Source organism: Haliotis rufescens, unplaced genomic scaffold (genome assembly GCF_023055435.1).
Source record: "Haliotis rufescens isolate VD_foot unplaced genomic scaffold, xgHalRufe1.0.p SCAF_13, whole genome shotgun sequence".
NCBI classification, from domain to species: domain Eukaryota; kingdom Metazoa; phylum Mollusca; class Gastropoda; order Lepetellida; family Haliotidae; genus Haliotis; species Haliotis rufescens.
Window position 1 is genome coordinate 31,504,454 of NW_025963813.1, and position 13,273 is coordinate 31,517,726.

Sequence of the window (13,273 nt, forward strand, 5' to 3'; positions counted from 1 at the left end):
CATAGAATACTTCAACTGTTGGGTCCACCTTGCCCGAGAGAATGCTTTAATTGTTGGGACACATTTTCCTATAAAGTCCTTCAATTGTTGGGTCCACCTTGCCCTAGAGAATGCTTTAATTGTTGGGACACATTTTCCTATAGAATGCTTCAATTGTTGGGTCCACCTTGCCCTAGAGAATGATTTAATTGTTGGGACACATTTTCCTATAGAATGCTTCAATTGTTGGGTCCACCTTGCCCTAGAGAATGCTTTAATTGTTGGGACACATTTTCTTATAGAATGCTTCAATTGTTGGGTCTACCTTGCCCTATAGAATGCTTTAAATGTTGGGACACATTTTCCTATAGAATGCTTCAATTGTTGGGTTCACCTTGCCCTAGAGAATGCTTTAAATGTTGGGACACATTTTCCTATAGAATGCTTCAATTGTTGGGTCCACCTTGCCCTAGAGAATGCTTTAATTATTGACTCCACTTTATATGGTTTAACTGTTTAATCCACCTTCACCTTACTGATTGTTTGATTGATTGATCCGCTATGAGAAATACAAATTTTTAAAGCACCTTCACATAAAGAAATGTTTGATATGCATTTCTGAACCAATTTCTCCACAGGTCTTCAACAACCCATGCTTGCCGTAAAAGGTGACTAACGGGATCGGGTGGTCAGGCTCGCTGACTTGGTTGATGCATGTCATCGATCCCAATTGCTGGGATCGATGCTCATGATATTAATCACTGGATTGTCTGGTCCAGGCTCGATTATTTACAGACCGCCGTCATATAGCTGAAATATTGCTGAGTGTAAGTTAAACAACAAACAAACAAACAGAACAGTTATACAAGTGGTTGCTATCGGTTCATACAAAACAACAACGCTCACGGTCAACGTGTGAAGGCTTATATCACGAACGGTTCTGGTCGAGACTGATCCATTTTTCCTACAAAAGTGCGGCGTTAAGCAACAAACCAACCAACCAACTCTAATTTCGAAGTTGAATCGTCCCTTGCTAAGTTACTGATTTGCTTTTATATTGATAAGGTCTGGCCGTAACGTTACCACGCTCCTGGTCGGAGAGCACTTTGTATTAATCCAGTAACTTGAAGAACCGAATACAGTGCTTCAAAAATGTATTCGGGGGCGGTACCTCTGGGTCAGGATTCGTCTTATAATTAAGAAGAATTGTTTTATAAGATGGCTTTGTTATAGCAGGTGCAGTGTCATGACATTTCTGTGTAAATATGATCCAGCATACACAACTGTTGTGAACGCTGTTTGCACAAATACATCTTGTTTGGCGGCAGGAATGATTTCAACTAACTACTAAGAAGCTTTAGATGCACAATTTATACTAGTATATACGGTAAATCTTGAAATTAACGCGAGCGTGAATTAAATGCGAAAAAATGCGAGTGGTCTTTGCTCGCATTTTTAAAAATCGCATTTATATCAACAATAAGACATTTTGGATAGCAAAAATACCAACTTAGACATACGCTGATGTATTCCACACCACTGTTTATTGAGCAGCACTTGTATATAAAGTATATAAATAATGTCATTCAAACACTAATTACATCCTGTGAATTGTCACTTAGGGGGTCAAGACAAGAGTTCTACTCACTCATCACTGATCACACCTGCAAGTCCAGACAGACGCCACTCTTTGTTCTTTGCGACTGCGTCAAAGGCGGACACGAGCCAGTGCGCATGTATTGTTTTTGCGGAAGTACGTTACTCAGCGCTAATAATTATAAGCGGTGCTATTTGGTAGGTGATTGGATTAAGGTGAGGGTTCTAAACCTGCCTGAGGACATTTTCTTTAGATAGAAATCCACTGATGCTTGAGAGGAGGGGGTGTCGCATTCATATTGAGTCGCATTTTTGGCTAGGGTCCAGTGGTCGCATTCTTTTGGAGACGCATTAATTTCACGATTTACAGTAATAAGTAATTTAATTAACTTAGAACGGTGGGTGTCTTCAGAACCACCTGGTCTCATTATCGTCATATGAAATGCTGTGTTCAATGTCTGAATACGAATGCTCGAGGGATTTCTGATCTATGTTGATCCTTGTGGAAACTTTAGTTGATGGTCCCTTGCAAATAGGTAACGACAGGCCCGATTATAATATAAACAAGGGATTGCTTTCAGAGTACGTCTGTAGCCATAGAATGCCCCAAGCAAATGAGGAAACACGCTGTAGACAAGGATTTTAATGAGCCCATGGAATAATAGATACATTAGTTTGAAAATATTGATTGCTTTAAGGCTTGAATTAGAAGGATGGTCGAACTTTATTAATAAATGCTATTACGTACATACTGGTATATGTTCCAAATCGTGCTGTTCGGTCTATAGACAAATCCTGCTTGACACAGCTAAGTATCAGAACCAATATAAGACAGAGCATTCGCTTCAGCTGCTCCAACTCTCTGCAACACTCTCCCTGTTTCAGTCAGGACAATTCCATCAGAAGCATCTTTCAAAATACCTCCAAAGACTCAGTTATTCGAAATTGCTTTTTAAACATTTAAACATCTCTGTACAACATGTGGCTTTCTCTCTTAGGTCTTCTCACCGCTGTTGAGCAGCGTGTGATGGAAATTAGTCGCGATACAAATTATAATTATGATTATTTGTATTATTAGGATTAATATTATTATCATTATTACACATTAAAATACAAAACTGCCGGCAATTGGATTATTACACAGTTAGACAGGTAAGGCTCATTACCAGCTCAGGGCCCTTGCCCCCTTTACAAGCAGCCCAAACAGCGAATGGGACTTCTCCAAGGAAGCGCTGCCTGGTTGAACCCACACATAACTTTTCGGAGAATGTGAAAACTCCCAAACACTGCAGCTGTCTGCATTACCCGGATTGTCAGAAGGGCTGTGTTTCTGGCAGCAAACCCGGAAACTCTCCCAATCTCAGTCCCACATTGGGAGGTACCAAACCTAAGGCACCGAGAACAATGGGGAGTCAGACAACTTGGATCCTTGGATGCAAGCATGACAATTCCAAAACGAGGTCCGCATTTTTGTCATGTTTTTCTCAAATCTTGTCAATCACATTGGTGTCAAAAGGGACAGAAAATTCATTAATATAAATGATTTCTTTGGATTTATCAAAACGGACACGATCAGGCTTGTTGGCCTGGATACGTCTGAGGCTGTAAACGGGCCTATTCCAAAGAATTTGGTATTTATCATTTTCCATGACGCCCTCTACATATTTCGTGTTTGTGCCAAAGCTGGGCATTCACTGACAATGTGCAACATCACACAATAACGGTTTCGAGTAGGAAGTGACTGGTCCTGAGCAGCACACAGAAAGTCTTCTGTTTCACTTTTCAGGCCAGCCGACTTCATCCAAGCAAAGAACTCTGCAGGATTGCTGATCTTCTCAACACACTGCACATAAACTCGATGCACTGGTCGTTCAGATAGCCTCTCCTTGAAAAAATTGAGTCTGGGCCGATTTGATATGGCACTTCGCTTGGTTGACACTCAATTCTCTACCGTCCAGCAGTATAGAACCATCAACAAAATCCACACCGACATTGAGATCATGTCCCACATCCTTGGCTCGTTTTAGAAAACTGTGGAATGCCTTGTTTTCATCATGAGTCTTGACATGCTTCACAAGAGGATCATCAGACACATAAATGTGTGCAAAAGTGCACAATACAATTTTATCAAGAAGAGCCTCCACGTTAATCAAACCACGCCCTCCATTCATAGTTGGTAAATATAAGCGACCGAGGGAAGAGCGAGGGTGGTGGGATCTACTGTCTGCCATGATTCTTCGTGTGAGGGTGTCACTACCCTGAATTTCGTGTTTCGTCCAATCAACAACACCAAAAGAATACGAAAGGACAGATACAGCATAAATATTTGTGGCTATGACTTTATTGCGAGCGTTCAGCTCTCAACTCCAGTTTTTCATTTATTCTACATTTGTTCTCTGCCCGAAGTTTTCCCTTGATATGGGCATTCTGGAGTTTGTCCCTTATCTACATCCCTAAGTACGTATAGGTCTGACCTATTATTATTATTCTGGTTTATTATTCTTATTGTATGTACCTGAAACTCCAGGTCTTCAAAAGAGGGGTTTTATGTACGTGACACGAAGTGTGAGAAGGGCCAGGGATGTCATCCGAACTGATTGATCATGGCGACAATGGGGAAATAAAGGCTATCAAACCCAGCGTTCCTTAATGCCACGTCGATTGCTTAAACCATCTGGTTATCAGGTAAACGAAGTTTGGGCATAGGAATTGGAATACGGATTATACCGGGACAGAAATGTCGATTGAAGAAGTCATGTGTGAACTAGGTTACACCATTGTTTGATTAGCATCTATTGGAAATCTTTCGAGGGAAAACGCTAAGCAAAGGGCCTAACAATCTTAACATTTCTTGTAGACCAAAATGTCTGTGTTATTTCCCAGGGGACGACCGTGCAAGCTACACTCAATGTTTTCGAAGCATAAAAAGGTAAATTTGTCTGTAACACGTGTATCCTAATTACCCAGCGAATTGCTCGTACGTCACGAAGGTTACTAATTAGAAAGTGCTTCCAGAAATTATGGCTTTGAAAATAGGCTGTTGAAATGTTGAGGCAATTTACAATACCTTTGGTATAATTTCAGGTCTTTGTTTGAACCCGTTTAAAATGGTAATGATAATGATGACTAGATCAGAGTAAGTGGAGGCCTAATTTAACATTAAGTATTCATTGTTATTTCTTGTTGAATTGATAGTCATATGTGCATGCACGTGCCAAACCGCAGTGTTATTGGGTTCATTTCAATTTACTAATTCCATTGGTTTTGCAATTAGTTACACGCAAAAGTCAATGAGTTCAAAAGTTAATGAAGATATAGCTTCATAGACACTAGAAAATACGGTGATGTCCTACTTGTCCGTCAGCCGGCAAACAGTTAATCCCCACCATGTGTGTTTAAGACGAGGGGTCGTTTTAAATATAAGTCTGTAAGTGATGGTCCCCAGTAGTCCGGCCTCAGAAGAAAGTGTTTTTGCTCAACATTTTATTTCCATTGATATTGTTTTCAAAATAAAGATTCAAGTATATCCATATACAAATTGTGGAATATCACATACATACACATTTTCAAACTGCAATTGTATATATTTCAAATTAAACTTTTATTAGATAAAAATGCACAAAAATATCACTTTATATACCATAATTTGATTAGTGATATGAATATCAATTACCAATAACAACTTATCACTAACAGCGTAAAATGTGTTCACCCCCGAATTCATTACAGTGTGAAATTTGTTCACGCCTAGCATAAAATCTTGAGATGCCCCCCTAATCCCCCTGTTGTTTGACCAATTAGTACGCCGGGGCGATTTTACTACTAAGACAAAAGGTGCCCGACAAGTAGGATCCCCCCCGAAAATACATGTACAGCCGTTGTAATATGCACCTACCAGCCGATTCGTCTTCGTCAAAACACGGGATGTGTATTCGCTGGTCACTGTGTCGGATTAACGAGACTGATTAATGAGTGATTTCGGTAATTCGGTGCAAATTAGCTGTGTCGGTGTCGGAGTGCGAGACTGTCGGATTAACGGGTCTAAATAGCACTGATTTAATCGGTTCCCATCATCAGTGTCGGATAAAGCGGATTCTCAGATTAACGAGACTTGACTGTATTTCGTGTAGGCTAATCCATACGGTTCTCGTCATCAGTATCGAATTCCCGATTAACGAGTTCATAGGTGTGCAGTAGTGTTTGTTGTTTGATTAGCGCCGCACTCAGCAATGTTACAGTGTATCCCAACTGAATACGGCGGTCTGTTATTAACAGGATCTGGACCGGACTAACACGTGATTGATATTGTGGGCAAGGTTCCATGTTACCGGAGAACGATGAGATAGTGAGTGAGTGAGTTGAGTTTAACGCCGTTTTTAACAGTATTCCAGTTATATCACGGCGTGTCAGCTTAATGTGGGAGGAAAGCCCGAAGTGATGCATGTCTCAGACGTTTACCACTTCGGTGAAACCCACGAGCACGGGTATGGTGCTGAAAAACCTAGAAACATGATCGGGGCTAACCGGGATTCGAACCACAATTATAGGTTTCTGGCGTGCCCAAGGGACGCAACTCTGCACAGCGAACCGCGGCGCCTTAGACGATGACGAACAAACAACCAAGTCACCGAACCTGATCATGACCACCCGATCCAGTTCGATGTCTGTATCGATGACCTGTTCTAACCAAGCATGCACACAGAGGAGGAGTCTCTTTATTTAAGACATAAACGAGTTGCCGTTGTTTATCGTGCAGTAAAACATTGCAGGGAGAATAATCCATGAGGGGTGCAGTCCCGAGAGGTTTATTGTCCACGCAGTGTTATTTCATACGATAAACAATGACCACGAGTCGCAACATTTTGTAAACTCTTTATTAACGTTAATAAAATGTACAAGCTTTTAAAATAGTTACCCGTATTTAAATATTGACGACTCCCTGAATACAATCCAGCCTCGGCAATGTCGGACAAGTCCATTTTATGATCAGCAGGATTACGTTTGCTATCTCCTGGATATTCATACAATTGTCACGTCGATTATCTGCACCTTTTCTCCTAATACCGAATGTCATATCTCTTCCTCTTTAGGAGCCGTTCAGCCGTCTTCGCTTACTCAGATCACAGGGTATCATAGTTTCAGTAATCACCAAATGGACATCAAGCAATGTAATCTATATCCAATTGTTAATCTTAACTATGTCCATAGGAATATATTATTAATAGCATTGGAGGTTACTTATCGCTAGACGACCAATTGTAGACAATCACGAAGAGTGGCCTTGGTTTATGAATGTTATGAAGCTTCAGAAATGCTTTGCGGGAATTTACATTTCCTCTTAGATCTGAAAGACTCAAAGGCAGACCAATGTATGAGACAAATGAACACAACGTCTAATGGCTTCAGGATCACGGTCTTCCAGGATTCTTTTCTTCGAAGATTTCAAAGAGCGTCGTAGGTCTCTTTCTCGAAGGTTGTCTATCAAGGTAACAACATTCAAGGCCTTAGTAAAGCTTTCAAAACGTTTAATGGTAGATGTTTAGAGGACATTTCAAAACTTCGCGCATCAGTGACAAAAATTACCCATCTTGACTTGTACCATATGTTCCCGCGTTTTTGACAGGTGAACAGCGTGCCTTTGATGTATTTGTGACGCTTGCCATCGGTGGGATAGAAAACGCGTACGTTTTCGCAAACGCCTGGAATCATCACTATTTGATAGTAATGTAAACACATGCTCATACGGCTTCGTACAATGGACTTTCATTAGATATTTCTATCATTGAAATGTTTTTTGTTGCTTCTATTTCTATAAAACATAATGTACACAGAATACAAAGTGATTTTCCAACAAGGCTACATTATTGGAATTCTTTTTATGGGTGTAAACATAATAACACATAAAAGGACGCAATTCAGTGGGAGATCGACATCACATAAATCATGATGAAATTAATTAAAAGTATTGACATGTTTATAACTGGATGTAGTGGTATCAGTTGTTTCTTTTTTACATAAAACGAATAACCAGTGAGATTTAAATGAAACTCTTCGCTTGTAGACGCATATGGTGGAGGACAGCCAATTTGACTTGCATGTTTGCCGGGTTCCCCAACCACATTAAGTCTAGACATTATGATGGCCAAATACTGACAACCTCAAGTATATATCAGGTAGGAACAGCCTATTGCAAATATAGCAAGCGTTATCCTTAGCTTGCACGTGTATACCCCTTGACATTTCGATGGTGAAATACCGACAGATTCAACTATATATCAGGTAGGAACAGCATATTGCAAATATAGCAAGCGTTATCCTTAGCTTGCACGTGTATACCCCTTGACATTTCGATGGTGAAATACCGACAGATTCAACTATATATCAGGTAGGAACAGCCTATTGCAAATATAGCAAGCGTTATCCTTAGCTTGCACGTGTATACCCCTTGACATTTCGATGGTGAAATACCGACAGATTCAACTATATATCAGGTAGGAACAGCATATTGCAAATATAGCAAGCGTTATCCTTAGCTTGCACGTGTATACCCCTTGACATTTCGATGGTGAAATACCGACAGATTCAACTATATATCAGGTAGGAACAGCATATTGCAAATATAGCAAGCGTTATCATTAGCTTGCACGTGCATACCCCCCGACAATTTGATGGTGAAATACCGACAGATGCAACCATGCATCAGGTGTGAACAGTATATTGCAATGATAGCCGGTGTTATCCTGAGCTTGCACGTGTATCCCCCCCGACAATTTGATGGTTAAATACAGACAGCTTCAAGTATGTATCAGGTACATCTACGAGTAGCATATTGCAATGATAGCCGGTGTTATCCTGAGCTTGCACGTGTATACCCCTGGACAAATTGATGGTTAAATACAGACAGCTTCAAGTTTGTATCAAGTACATCTACGAGTAGCATATTGCAATGATAGCCGGTGTTTTCCTGAGCTTGCACGTGTATACCCCCCGACAATTTGATGGTTAAATACAGACAGCTTCAAGTATGTATCAGGTACATCTACGAGTAGCATATTGCAAAGATAGCCGGTGTTATCCTGAGCTTGCACGTGTATACCCCTGGACAAATTGATGGTTAAATACAGACAGCTTCAAGTTTGTATCAAGTACATCTACGAGTAGCATATTGCAATGATAGCCGGTGTTTTCCTGAGCTTGCACGTGTATACCCCCCGACAATTTGATGGTTAAATACAGACAGCTTCAAGTATGTATCAGGTACATCTACGAGTAGTATATTGCAAAGATAGCCGGTGTTATCCTGAGCTTGCACGTGTATACCCCTGGACAAATTGATGGTTAAATACAGACAGCTTCAAGTTTGTATCAAGTACATCTACGAGTAGCATATTGCAATGATAGCCGGTGTTTTCCTGAGCTTGCACGTGTATACCCCCCGACAATTTGATGGTTAAATACAGACAGCTTCAAGTATGTATCAGGTACATCTACGAGTAGCATATTGCAAAGATAGCCGGTGTTATCCTGAGCTTGCACGTGTATACCCCTGGACAATTTGATGGTGAAATACCGACAGATTCAACTATACATCAGGTAGGAACAGCATATTGCAAAGATAGTCAGTGTTATTCTCACCTCGCACGTGTATACCCCTGGACAATTCGATGGTGAAATACCGACAGATGCAACTATACATCAGGTAGGAACAGCATATTGCAAAGATAGTCAGTGTTATCCTGAGCTTGCACGTGTATACCCCCGACAATTGAATAGTGAAATACCGACAGATTCAAGTATACATCAGGTGAGAACAGCATATTGCAAAGGTAGTCAGTGTTATCCTGAGCTTGCACGCGTATACCCCCCCCCGACAGTTCGATGGTGAAATACCCACAGCTTCAAGTATAAACCAAGCACAGAGTGAGTAGGAAGGGAAGATCCAGGAACGAGGCAGTACGACACCAGTGGCTGAGCGAACTACTGATGCTAGACATCGATCCGAGTCCACCAGTACCATCCTCCTCATCCCCGAAGTCAGACGTGTTTCACACAGGCTAGTGAGCTGTCAGGAGGAGAACACGTACATCGTTGCTCTTAAAGTGGCGCCCCTATATGGAAAGCGCTCGACGGTAATTCTGTCTCTTCGATCGTTAAGCATTGAACACTGACCCGTGACCAGGCTTAACTAGACTGACAACGGCGGCAAATAGGTAATTACCATATGCTGCAGTGAGTTGGGATATGCAGTTGATAATCAGTGTGGATAGAATGAAATGGCTGTTCCTGGAGGACAGATAACTTTAGCAGTGTGGAAGCTCTGGGTTATCTCCGGCATCGTTTGGCAGGCCGGTTGAGATGGTTTATCACTAGAACACGGTAAAGCATATTTACCTTGATTTTCGTATAAAGGTGTCACTTTTGAATTAGAGTTTAAAAGGCAAACTTGTCTGTTAAACCTCTTAATGTCATTTACGCAAGGTAGGTATGTTTATATGGTGCATGAAGGTGTAAACGTTGATACAGATTTTAGACGGCCTATAAATGCCTTTTTCGCAATTTAGATGTTCATGTGTGACGAAAACGGTGTGGGGTTTAATTGCCTTTTAATGTCATTTTCGCAGTGTATGTCTGTATATTTACAACGGGCGCTCTGCAATATTTCAGGTGTTACTGACCATTCCATCTGAGAACGCGATCAAGTATATGCATGTTGATTTTCGTAAAAAAGTGCCAGCTTTGGCTAAATTATATATGGGACGTCATCATTTTCATTCCCAAATAGTCGTATCTATATCTATGAAGGTAATGTCTCTTTGAAGTCTTCTTTCATTGTATTTTGATAAAGCAGGTTCAGAATAGTTGCCTCCGTTTCTTCTGAAAAAAACATTGAGACACTCTTTTCTAAGGATCTCAACTTCATGTTAGCGATGGAATTTAATTAGTGTGCCGCTTTTCTCAAATCTGGCATCATATTCGCTGTCGTTAATGATATTTGGCTACATTGACTTCGTCGTAATTATTGTAGTTTCGTTGACATATATTAGTGTGTCTGCAGCCCGTTATCATTAATGAAAAATAATGATAAAAATGTATTAACCTTTAGCTCGATGTGCGCTTTTTGTAAATGTGTGTCTGCATGTAATTACATTCTACGTGCATGGTGACTCTTTACGTGTAAGATGATATGATTTTCAAACAAACATGCAAGAGTTTTTACACTCAGGGAACACATGACAGATAATAAAGTATTGTGTGAAGCTTTACGTTATAGTATGTAATGAAACAGATTCATATGTTTATCAGAGCGTAACATTATAACATCAGTTGAAATTGAAATTCGTATTTGTATTTTGGGCAAAAAATGGAATGTCCTTTTTATAATTCTGATTACAATCCAAATGTTTATGAATGTTTTTACGACACAAATATATGAATCAATATTTGGTTTGCATATTACATATTGCAATATTGCATACTATTTCTCATATGTGTTAATATAAAATATTACTTCATGTATTTATCATAACAAGATGATACCATTGTGATGATTAGTTCATACGCGTTTAAAGGAACTCGTGACAGAAAGTATTAATTATATTATTACTAACGTTGCTTCCATGTTTACATTGTCGTTAAAATGTACCAAAATGTATTTCATGGTATTGATATGAAACATTACGAATTGACAATATATCGATTAGATGAGTTACCAGGCTAAGAGGAGTAAAAAACAAGACTGTAAGATTAGATACATTATCAATAACTTGAACGGAAGGGAAACCTTTTGCATATGTGACCATCAGCCGTGTACACGTCAAATATCCATACATTACATGTCCTTAGCCAAATTAGGTCACGTTTCATGAATAATGCGATATGCACCGGTGGGGTCTTTTGTCTGTATTTCCGTACTGAAGATGCCAGAGGCGATAGTATACGCTTTCTTTTCCGCAACACCTGGTATCATCACTACGTATAGTAATTCATAAATACGTGCTTATTATGCAGTCGGTATCGTGCAAAGGATTATGGATTAAGGGAAGTGTTTTGTCTCTTTTAGTCATTCAATATGGTACGTGTGACTTTTACGCCCAATTGAAGCTGTTTCGACGGATAATTAAGATATGTTCTTCTCTGGTGTGAACGTAGTCCTGCACCATGACTGTGGAATATATTTATTTTATTAAAAAATATATCTAGAAACGCATAAAAAGCAAGTCTAGCCAGCTCTAGCTAGCTCTCTTCTATGAAATCAGCATAGGGAAATTTGATTTATTTTTAGAGTCAAGAAGAATATTGTCAAATATAAGATTTCACAGACTAAATGTTAGTCTAGGGTGAACGTTTTATATGTATGTCGATTTCAGTATAAAGATATCACGTCGGAGGACTCACATCACTGAAGCTTTATTTCTTGTATCCTTATTAGAAATCAAACTTTCTTTAGTGTGATGAACTAACACTAAACTAAGTGGGCTATAACACTGTCCTTTGATATATAAAGCAATCACCAACCCATTACTACGGGTAGATTCCTTGATAGGTTTAACGAACAAGGGCAGTAATGTTTACATGACGTTATAATCTATTTATGTTTGCTTCTCAAAGGCTTACGCCGTTTTCGATTTATATTGAAATCGTTTTCTATACATAATTTCATTTCGTATCGTGTGCGCTTTCTTATCTTTCCTCAAGATGCCTTTTAGCTTTGACCGAGTGTATAAATACATACACATGCACGTTCAAAATTCATAAGTTTTGTAATCTAGGGTTACGGTTGAAAACATTTTCAACGCCATTAATACTCTCCATCATCTGGCCCATTATGTTCCAAACAGGAGCATTAAGATGTAAAATATATGTGAGGACATTTATGAAGTAATTTAGTTTAGAAACTCTTGTAAAGCAATTATCGGAAACTGTATTTATATTGCAATTGGCAATGGAACTTACTTTACCATCCTGCAGAACGCCCTGAATATTTCTAGAAGTAACAGTGGATGTAGTGGTTTGGGGTCTTAAGATAAGATACTTGAGGTTATTTGTTTACAACCCAAATAAACATGAATGGATTGTGTTGAAGCGAATACCTTATTACCTCATTTACAAATGGCAGTTTTTTTATTGTTATTGTCCGCATCCAAACGGAAATAGTGAGGTATAAAATATGGGCGGTCAGTGTCGTCCTATTTGGCTAATGGGAGTCATAAAACCACGACTGTGGAACGGAAGTGGATGCAGATGTATCAAGGTCCTAGAGAACACGTGGAAAGAGTTTATGAATGAGCTACTCCCATTAAGTAAATAACCATTTTGAAGCGTCTGGCTGCTCAATGGTAACAGCGAAACTTGTACGACATTCAATGTTTTATTAGGCTCCGAGAGACAGTAATTAAATGAGTGATGTGGGTTTTAGCACGACTGTTCATACAAGAGGCATATCACAATTTCGGCTTAAAGTAGGGGAAGACCCACGTCTTGTCAATTGGCATTTCTCAGTTTGGTGGAACCATCGTCTATGCTGAGTATGCTGAGATACATAGGAAGAGAAAGGTGCTGTGCATGTTAGGGGAATTGCAATAGGTAGGTAAGCATTTACTGAGCTACCTCATCAAACGTATTGCCCTCATATATTGAAACATGTTTAACGTAGGTGAATCGATAATGGATGTGTTAGTTGCCTGGAGTATCTCTTGTG

The 13,273-nt window shown here is 39.6% G+C and overlaps 1 protein-coding gene across 5 annotated transcripts in view; it reads left to right on the forward strand.

The window, feature by feature from the left end:
- Nucleotides 1-13,273, forward strand: part of LOC124152861 — a 171,568-nt gene that overhangs the window by 103,591 nt on the left and 54,704 nt on the right. The window contains exon 1 of one of the 5 annotated variants that reach the window (XM_048394399.1): nt 7,648-7,748. The exons of 2 other annotated variants lie outside the window; for them this stretch is intronic. The gene's annotated coding sequence lies outside the window, so the exon portion shown is untranslated. Of the gene's footprint in view, nt 1-7,647; nt 7,749-9,553; nt 9,952-13,273 lie in introns of those variants that run through there. 2 more of the 5 variants (XM_048394396.1, XM_048394397.1) reach the window with 2 other exon arrangements.